The following is an 8,702-nucleotide window of genomic DNA, read 5'->3' as shown; positions in this document are numbered from 1 at the left end:
TAAAGTAGACTTTAAAGCAACAAAGATCAAAAGAGGTGAGGAATGACATTACATAATGGCAAAAGGATCAATGCAACAAGAAGAGCTAACGATTCTATAGATCAACGAGATAGAAAATTAACAAGGATATTCAGAACTTGAACTCAGACCCGGAACAAGTAAACTTAATAAACATTTATAGAACTCTCCACTTCAAATACACAAAACATACATTACCACCTCACACCTATTCCAAAGGTGACTATATAATTGGAAGTAAATCACTCCTCAGTAATCGCATAGCATTTCATAGGTTTAAATTAAATATTGGTTGGCTGTTTGTTTGTTATCTTCTTCCCTTATTCCTTCCTGACTACATCATTAAGTATAATTATCAGTATAAAAGAGGTTTTCAATACCCATTACTAAATTGCATTCTAGCCTGAGCAAGAAAGCAATACTCCCAATCTCTCTCCCTCTTTCTTTTCCTTCTCCCTCCTCCCCATTCTCTCTCTCTCTTTCTCTTCCTTTTTCCTCCTTCCTATTCTCTCTCTCTCTTTCTCTTTAAAAAAAAAAAAAAGAGTGAAACTGTGTCTTAAAAAAAAAAAAAAAAAGAAGTTGATTTATCCTGTAGCTGATAGGGAAAAGGGTGGAAGCTCTGGAAAGGGGTAGGAAATGAATATTTGTTATCGAACACCTTCTATGTACCAGACAACGTGAGCTCCAAAAGTACAGATAAGACACAAGTTGTTTCTTAAAAAAAAAAAGAAAAAAAAAAAAAAAAGAAATCCTTCTTTATATTGAACAATCATTTTATTGTCTTGTAGCCTCTATATATTAGTTGCAATCCTATTATTTAAAATAGAAAGGAGAAAATCTACATTTCTTTATGAGAGGCTATTAATTATCAGCCATCAAACCTATCATAGGTTTCTTGTCTCCAAGTTGGAGACACTTCCAGGTACTTCAATGCCATCACAAATGCATGATGTGAATACTCAGAGTGGGCATATGGGATAAAATATGCTTTTTTTTCTGCTCCATATTCCCCATTTCTAGATGTTTTCAGGATCCTGTGTCTCCTCTCAAACACACTTTCAGGAAAGGCTGTAAAAGGTTTTCTCCCAGCTCAGTTTCTCAGCCATCTCTTGCCTCTCCCTGAGTAGCACATTAATCCTATGTGTCTGTGTGTGTATTTCTTTTGAACATAAATGCATATTAGTACACAAAACGTTTTTAGGGGGTGATATTTCCAGTGCATTTAATTGATTAAATGTACTTTAATTCATTTAAACAGTCCTTATAAAAGACATGTGGATTATTTTCAATATTTTACTCTTAGAAACATTCTGCATGAATACTTGCAATTGCTTAATCAATTGGCATATTCTTTTTTTTTTTTTTTTTTTGAGACAGAGTTTCTCTCTTGTTACCCAGGCTGGAGTGCAATGGCGCAATCTCAGCTCACTGCAACCTCCATTTCCTGGGTTCAAGCAATTCTCCTGCCTCAGCCTCCCGAGTAGCTGGGACTACAGGCATGCACCACCACGCCCAGCTAATTTTTGTATTTTTAGTAGAGACAGGGTTTCACCGTGTTGACCAGGATGGTCTCGATCTCTTGACCTCGTGATCCACCCGTCTCGGCCTCCCAAAGTGCTGGGATTATAGGCGTGAGCCACCGCGCCCGGCCTCATTTTTAATTTTGACAGATATTGACAAATTGCCCTATGTAGAGTTCTAACAAACTTAACTCCTAACAACACTGAATGAGAGTGTCTGTTTTCCACAAGCTTGCTACCACAGTTTGTTATAAAGGTTTTAGTTTTTATCAAACTGGAGAATTAAAAAATGTTGATGTTGTAGGGGCCAAAAGAAAACTTCCCCTTCAATCTCTTGAGTGTTCACTGAAAATCAACTGACAAAAGTAAGATTAATAGGAGAAAAGACATACAAAACATATTAACATGCACACATGTACATAAGAATCATATAAAATATAAAAACTCAAAAAAAGGGCCAGATTGTTGACACTTTTATACCATCTTGAGGTTGCAGAAGAAAAAGGGTTTGGAGCATGGCAAGACAAGTTAAGAGAGGGAGAAAGAAAGAAAGGCAAGGAGAAAAGGCAGTCTTACTATGTAGCTAAAGACTCACAGGTAGCAGCTCTCAGAAAAAATAAGTGGCAGCCTGTGGTTGAGTTAATCATTCCCAAATCTGGATAAGGAGGAGGACCTCAGAGAGTCTGGTCGTTTATTTCACTAATAAAGATTTTTCTCTACAGATGCAAATCTGCTCCACAAAAGCCAGTTTTTCAGGGCTATTCCTGTCTCTAAATAGCCATCCTAAAATATGTCAAAAAAGTATATTTTGGAGCAAAATATTTTTGGTCTTTATTAGTCCTCCATTTAAATCTTTATTTTTAGAAAATTTCACATATTAAAGCCCAAGTGAGTAGCTCTGGAGAGATTCAGATAAGAAAGCTGAGACTGGCAATCTGGGAAGGACAACATAGATTGGAACTCGCAGCCCATATCTTCTTGAATCAGTCTTAGTCCTGTGAATAGGTCAGTTCTGTTAAATAGTTGTGTCTCATTTCAGATGGTGATATTGTAGATTAGCTCAGGAAGGCCTCTATAATACAGACAAACAGATCTTTAATAAGAGATATTTCTATGGAAATAGAAAAAAAACAAAGATTAATGCCTAGAGTAGTGTATAAACTAGTTTTTCTAGTTTCTGAAAGATCCTCAGTTGAGGTGGGTAAGTAATGGCAATATGGCAGATTTTCCTGGAGAGTAGTTCAAATCAAGTATTTCAGTGAACTCTCTGAGTAGTTGATGATGCATCGACAGGAATGAAATCTGTTTATGTGTAAGTTGCTGTGGTGATCTCTCCCTAAGTTTGTATAAACTTGTCCAGCTTCAGTTTGTAGGATTTAAAGAAAAGCACAATTTTAATTTCTAGTGATTTTAAGTCAGAAAAGTGGGAGAAAATTTGGAAACATTAGTCTGGAGATTCATAGCCAGATACTAGAGGAGAAATAAAATTTAGGATTTAGTCCAGATTATAGATAAATAATAATTATGTTGGAGAACATATACCAAGGCATATCAGAATTTTAGGAATCTCATAATTTTGGAACACATTATATTAATAGCACATATATACAAATATAACTCAAGGAAAGTTAAGCATAATTTCTTATTTGACAATGCTTCCTGTATAATTTAGATATCAAATAAGCCTGTTTACTATCCAAAAAGTAAACCAAAGTATTATTTTTTATTAATACTATATGAAAATCTTATTCAAAAAGAGAAACCAAATTCTAGTTGTGTATTAGTATATTTTTGATATTATGGCTCAATATAAAAATGCTTAAAATAAATATTTAATTTTAGTCAGTTTAACCACACAAGGTTTTGAAATTTTTCCCCAATTTTTGATATTCATTTAGTTTTATCTATATCTTTTTCCTTCATTTTAAAACAACTTTTAAATGACCTCTAAAATTGATAGAATTATTTTTTTCAACAAGCAAAAATCCTCGTGCCTTTATAACTTTCCTTAAGAAAAACATAACTTGCTTTTCTTGTATACTTCACATAAAGAGTTATTTCTCTTATTTTAATAGCTTTAATAACATATGTCAATTTGGATTTTAACTATATAAAAATAATATGTCAAAGGATATAAGCCTAAACTTATATTTAATAATCAATGTTTCTGTATGTTAACTTACTTAGAAATGACTCCAACAGTTAATGATTATCTATTACTTAGTTACATGTTAAGTAATTACATGTTAATAACATCGACTTGAAAATCTTAAATTACTGAAAAGAATTTTGAAATGATGACAGTTACCTTTCCTAATGACTCTCCCAGTTGTCCTAGGTCCTGAATACCCATGTAGCACCTAGGATGGCTATGAAGGGCAGGGCTTATCTGGATCTTGAATTTACATACCAGGTATAATGCCCAGGAGAAGGGACAGAGCTGTGAAGAGGATGTATCGAAGATCTGATCCCTCCCAGCATGGCCAAAAGGCACATCTGGGCCAGGTGGGATGGGACAATATTGAGCTTAGCTCTGCCCTGTAGCTGGTGGTCCAGGCACTGACCATGGCTATCTGTCCAGACCTCAGAATCTAGAGACTCAAAACCAAAGATATAAGCTCACAGTAAGATGTGTACCAGGCTTTGTGGGCACACAGTAGCTGGCCCTTACAGTTTTAGCTTATAGACAAATTAAGTAAGTATCAAAAATATTATAGAAGGAGCAGTTTTATGACTTTAAAACATGTAGTAGAGACAGCATAACCCTGTCTGATAGTAGACATAGGCAAAAATGTCTGAATTATATTTGATACTGACAATTCTGAAAACATTCTGATTTTATCTACAATTTTAAAACTAGCTTTATTTACCAAAGATTATCTCAGATTATATAGAAATATCGCAGACACATAACATACATAGACATACAGACATAGCCAGAAGCTGATCTTATAGTGTTCTTTAAGATTCTTTATTTGCTAGCTTCTTCCTTTCATTCAGATAATTGATCTTTCAATTACTTGTTTCTTGCACTATGCAATTGTTAACTAGGAAACCCTAAATTTGCCCTTACAAAGGGATGATTTTGTAAAACAAGGTAGAAAATTTATATATCAAAGACATTGAACTTAGATCTAAACATTATTATTTGCCAAGACAAAGAAGGGCATAGTTAAAGGCCCGGTTAAGGCAAAATAGCCAGGAAAAGTACCTTAAACAAAGGTAAAGTTTGTTATGTAAACTTTAAGTCAATGCCTTTCTCATAGTAAAAGCTTCTAATGGTTGAGCTACAGAGAGGGCGATGCTTTTGCACATGAAAATTTTTTTATAGATGTAAATTTATTTGACAGATGGTTTAAAAATAGCCACCCAGATGTCAGAAAGTTGTGTTCTGAAGATCAATTTAGTTGGATAGTTGGATTTTTAATTTAGTTTCTGTTTCTTAACTGTGTTACTGAATTCAGGGTAGAGCCCATTAATAAAGTTGAACCCACTCACATCTTTAGGTGTCCATGAAAGAAGACAGGTGACATTCAAAAGGATCGGTGGCACTTTGGCTGTTTTCCTCAAGGAGTCTCAGAGCCTCCAGAAGTCTCTTTTAGATTCCTTTATGTGATAACCAGAACTCTTATATGTCCTTTCAGCAATTTTTCATCCATTGACCACTACATGGAAGAAACAGGGACTGGAAGGGGGAACATATCAATGACTAAAGGAAAACGGACAAAAGATCAAAGTTGGCAAAAGAAGGAGCCAAGGCAAATAAAAGAATGGAGTCCTGGGAGAAGCCAGTCTGGAAAGCTTCCTAAAATGGCCAATGAAATTTTACGTTTTTTGTTTTGAGCAACAATTATGCCAACAAGAAAGGAAGCAAACAGAGAGACTCAACACACAATTTAAAAAGAGGTTTCAGGCCAGGTGCAGTGGCTCACGCCTCTAATCCCAGCAGTTTGGAAGGCCAAGTTGGGTGGATCATTTGAAGTCAGGAGTTCGAGACCAGCTTGGCCAACATGGTGAAACCCCATCTCTACTAAAAATACAAAAATTAGCCGGATGTGGTGGTCTACACATGTAATCCCAGCTACTCGGGAAGGTGAGGCATGAGAATCACTTGAACCCGAGGGGCGAAGGTTGCAGCGAACCAAGATTGTGCCACTGAACTCCAGCCTGGGCAACAGAATCAGACTATGTCTAAGAAGAATAAAACATTAAAAATAAATAAAAAGAGGTTGCAGGCAATGTAAAAAATTTTCAATGGGAGAAGTAGTAGTATCCGAAACAGTACAGAGAAGTTTTCTTTGAGACCGAGTCTTGCTCTTGTCGCCCAGACTGGAGTGCAATGGCATGATCACTGCAACCTCTGCCTCCCAGGTTCAATCAATTCTACCTCAGCCTTGCCTCAGTCTCCTGAATAGCCTCAGCCTCCTGAGTAGCTGGTGTGACTGGAGTAAAAGTAAAGTGGGATTTCCTGGTTCTCATACCGGGATTCTAAACCCAGGCTGCCTGGGTGAAAACCAGGAGTCCTAACCACTAGACAACCAGGGAAGTGGTATATCTATAACAGAAACTTAGGCTCTTGGCCTTCCTAACCCGGAAGAATGGGGAAAGGGACCCCAGAGGTGTGGTGAGATTTACAGTTGAAATAGAACTCGTGGACCCAAAGAGTGTGCGATAACGCGTTTTATTAGGCAGAGTGAAAGGACAGCTCCAACGCTTTTGCGGGAGGGGATCCGGAGAGGATTCCAGCCCAGGCTGGGCAGGCTAGTTTTTACCCTTGAGTTATTCCCTCCCCATTCATGTTCTCATCCAATGAGGAGAGTTATTTCAAACTTCCTCTGGATTGATTGATCTTTGACTCTCTTACCGGATTGGCTACTTGTTTTATAACCCTGAGTCACAGAGCCCCCACCTCCAAGAGCCAGAGGCGGGAAAATCAGAGACAAAGGTCCCTACCTGGACAGAGGCAGGAAAATTAGAGACAAAGGGCCCCTACCTAGCCTGCCAGAGGTGGGAAGACTGGCGAATTCCTGCACTCAAAACAACGCCCGCAGTTGATCCTGGGAAGTCCCTCTAACGCTCCCTCACTGAGTTTGTTTAAAAACAACAACAACAAAGGTAAGGTTTGTTATGTAAACTTTAAGTCAATGCCTTTCTCATAGTAAAAGAGAAACCCTGTCTTTAGTAGAAACCCGCCACCACACCCGACTAATTTGTGTACTTTTAGTAGAGACGGGGTTTCGCCATGTTGGCCAGGCTGGTCTTGAATTCCTGAGCTTGTGAACCACCCGCCTCTGCCTCCCAAAGTGCTGGGATTACAGCCACCGCCAAGCCCAGAGAAGGTGTGTGTGTGTGTGTGTGTGTGTGTGTGTGTGTGTGTGTGTGTGTGTGAATATATCGTCTGAATATCAGCTTTTAATTAGGCCAGTTTGTGACCACAGACCTCTTAAAAAATATTTCAAATATCTCGTGATCAGGTTTTAGTTGGGACAAACAGCCAACATTCCTGGCTTTTTAACATATTTTTTCTTCTTTCTTTTAAACCAAAGATATTTACCAAGTAACTCAAAACTGAAATCAATTAGCCTTTTATGACTTAACCAAGGACACATGAGGCATCTTCAAAGTGCAAAGAAGCGGTTTTGTTTTTGGTTTTTGTTGTTGTTTTTAAACAAATACAAAGCCCCTCCAAAGACACCTAGAAGAAAAAAGAGACTTAGAGACAACCAGAAAAATAAAAACTATGCATAGAAAGGGAAAGGATTAGTAACACCTGGGTAGGAAGAAAAGCTGAGTGTCACACAAATATAAACTCAAAACAGATAGTTCAAACTAATTCTTATAAAAATTTTTTTCTCCCAACGTAAAATATTTACATCTCCAAGAGACCGATCCCCTGACAGAACTGAAACCCATGCCACAGCAGTGAAAGATTGGAATCCTAGCCACTAGGCCACAGGGTGCAGTACTTTTTATGTAAATCCAGCAGGGAATTCAAAGTAGGCAGTTTGAGTATGCAGAGGATTTTTAACTTCATTTTAAATATAATTTCTGCCTTTTTGTGATCTTGCCAAGGGAGTTTCTAAAGGCTATATTCCTTTTGTATCTTTTCACAGCTACCTATAAGATAGCTGTTTAAAACAATAGCACTCTAAAAAGTTTTTTAAAAAATATTTATTCCATTAAAAAGTTTAAAAAAAATAGCTAATTTATTTATTCCATTAAAAAGTTTTTAAAAAATATATAACTAATTTATTTATTCCATAAGTGACTTAAGTCAATGAGTGTTTTAATGGAAAGTCCGAGAGGTAATTTCTCAGGTTTAGAATACCATGGACATTAGTGGTATTTTTTAAATGGGCACAGAAGAGGTGACCCCCCCATGATTCCAAAGAAAAATTTACTCCCAGATATAAGCTAAGATAGCAAAAGAATCTTGTTGTTATATATGGTTAAGGATGATGTCTCCAGTATGTCACAAATTTGTAGGGTGCTGCCAGTCATGCACCCATTAATTTGTGACATCAGGTAGGCCCTCCTGGAATTGGACTTTCCCAGGACTAATCAGGCATCAAAGGTTGAGACAACAAAAGCCCTTTTTGGATTGGATTTCTTATTAAGACAAACTTTCCTGAGAGCTTAAACACATTCAGAACAAAGAATGTGCTCCTTAGTATCTTATGTGTCTTGGAGTTCTTAGTCATTTCAGACTGGCAAATGAATGTTACCCAAAAATCACAACCTCTGATGGAAGAGACCAAGAGAGTGTTCCCTCTTGGTCACTTGTCAAGCTTTCAAGGACATAAAAGAAGATGAAAGGGCCTCTTTATGACAAATGACACAGAAAGACAGTGACAAAGGAAAAATAAAGACTACTTCTGAGAGGAAGAGGATCAGACAATATGAATGTTCACACAAAAAAATACACCCGAATTGCTATACTAAGACTGGTCTGTATAAATGCTTTTCTTGCATTAATCTTAATTTTAGAAAAGGAGAAATACACATTTATTGTTACCATTTGCTTGATCAGATTCCACAGATAGACTTTCAGGAATCTGACTCGTAAGATATCCTTACCCTTCTGCTGGCTTCTCAGATACTGGTTTCCCTTAACTGTGGCTTCCAGAAGAGCAGAGCAGTTTTAGTTATTCTCATAGTACCAAA

At 37.0% G+C, this 8,702-nt stretch overlaps 1 long non-coding RNA gene across 1 annotated transcript in view; it reads left to right on the top strand.

The window, feature by feature from the left end:
- Positions 1 to 6,478: 6,478 nt before the first annotated feature.
- The window catches only part of LOC135269948 (uncharacterized), a 131,742-nt gene continuing 129,518 nt past the window's right edge, over positions 6,479 to 8,702 (top strand). Inside the window, exon 1 of the long non-coding RNA XR_010338185.1 lies at positions 6,479 to 6,653. This is a non-coding gene — a long non-coding RNA (uncharacterized LOC135269948). The remainder of the gene's footprint in view (positions 6,654 to 8,702) is intronic.

Source organism: Aotus nancymaae, unplaced genomic scaffold (genome assembly GCF_030222135.1).
Source record: "Aotus nancymaae isolate 86718 unplaced genomic scaffold, 86718_ANA_hifiasm-v0.15.2.pri h1tg000058l, whole genome shotgun sequence".
Taxonomy (NCBI): Eukaryota; Metazoa; Chordata; class Mammalia; order Primates; family Aotidae; genus Aotus; species Aotus nancymaae.
The sequence above is the reverse complement of the archived record's forward strand: the minus strand, read 5'-3'. Positions and strand labels throughout refer to the sequence as shown.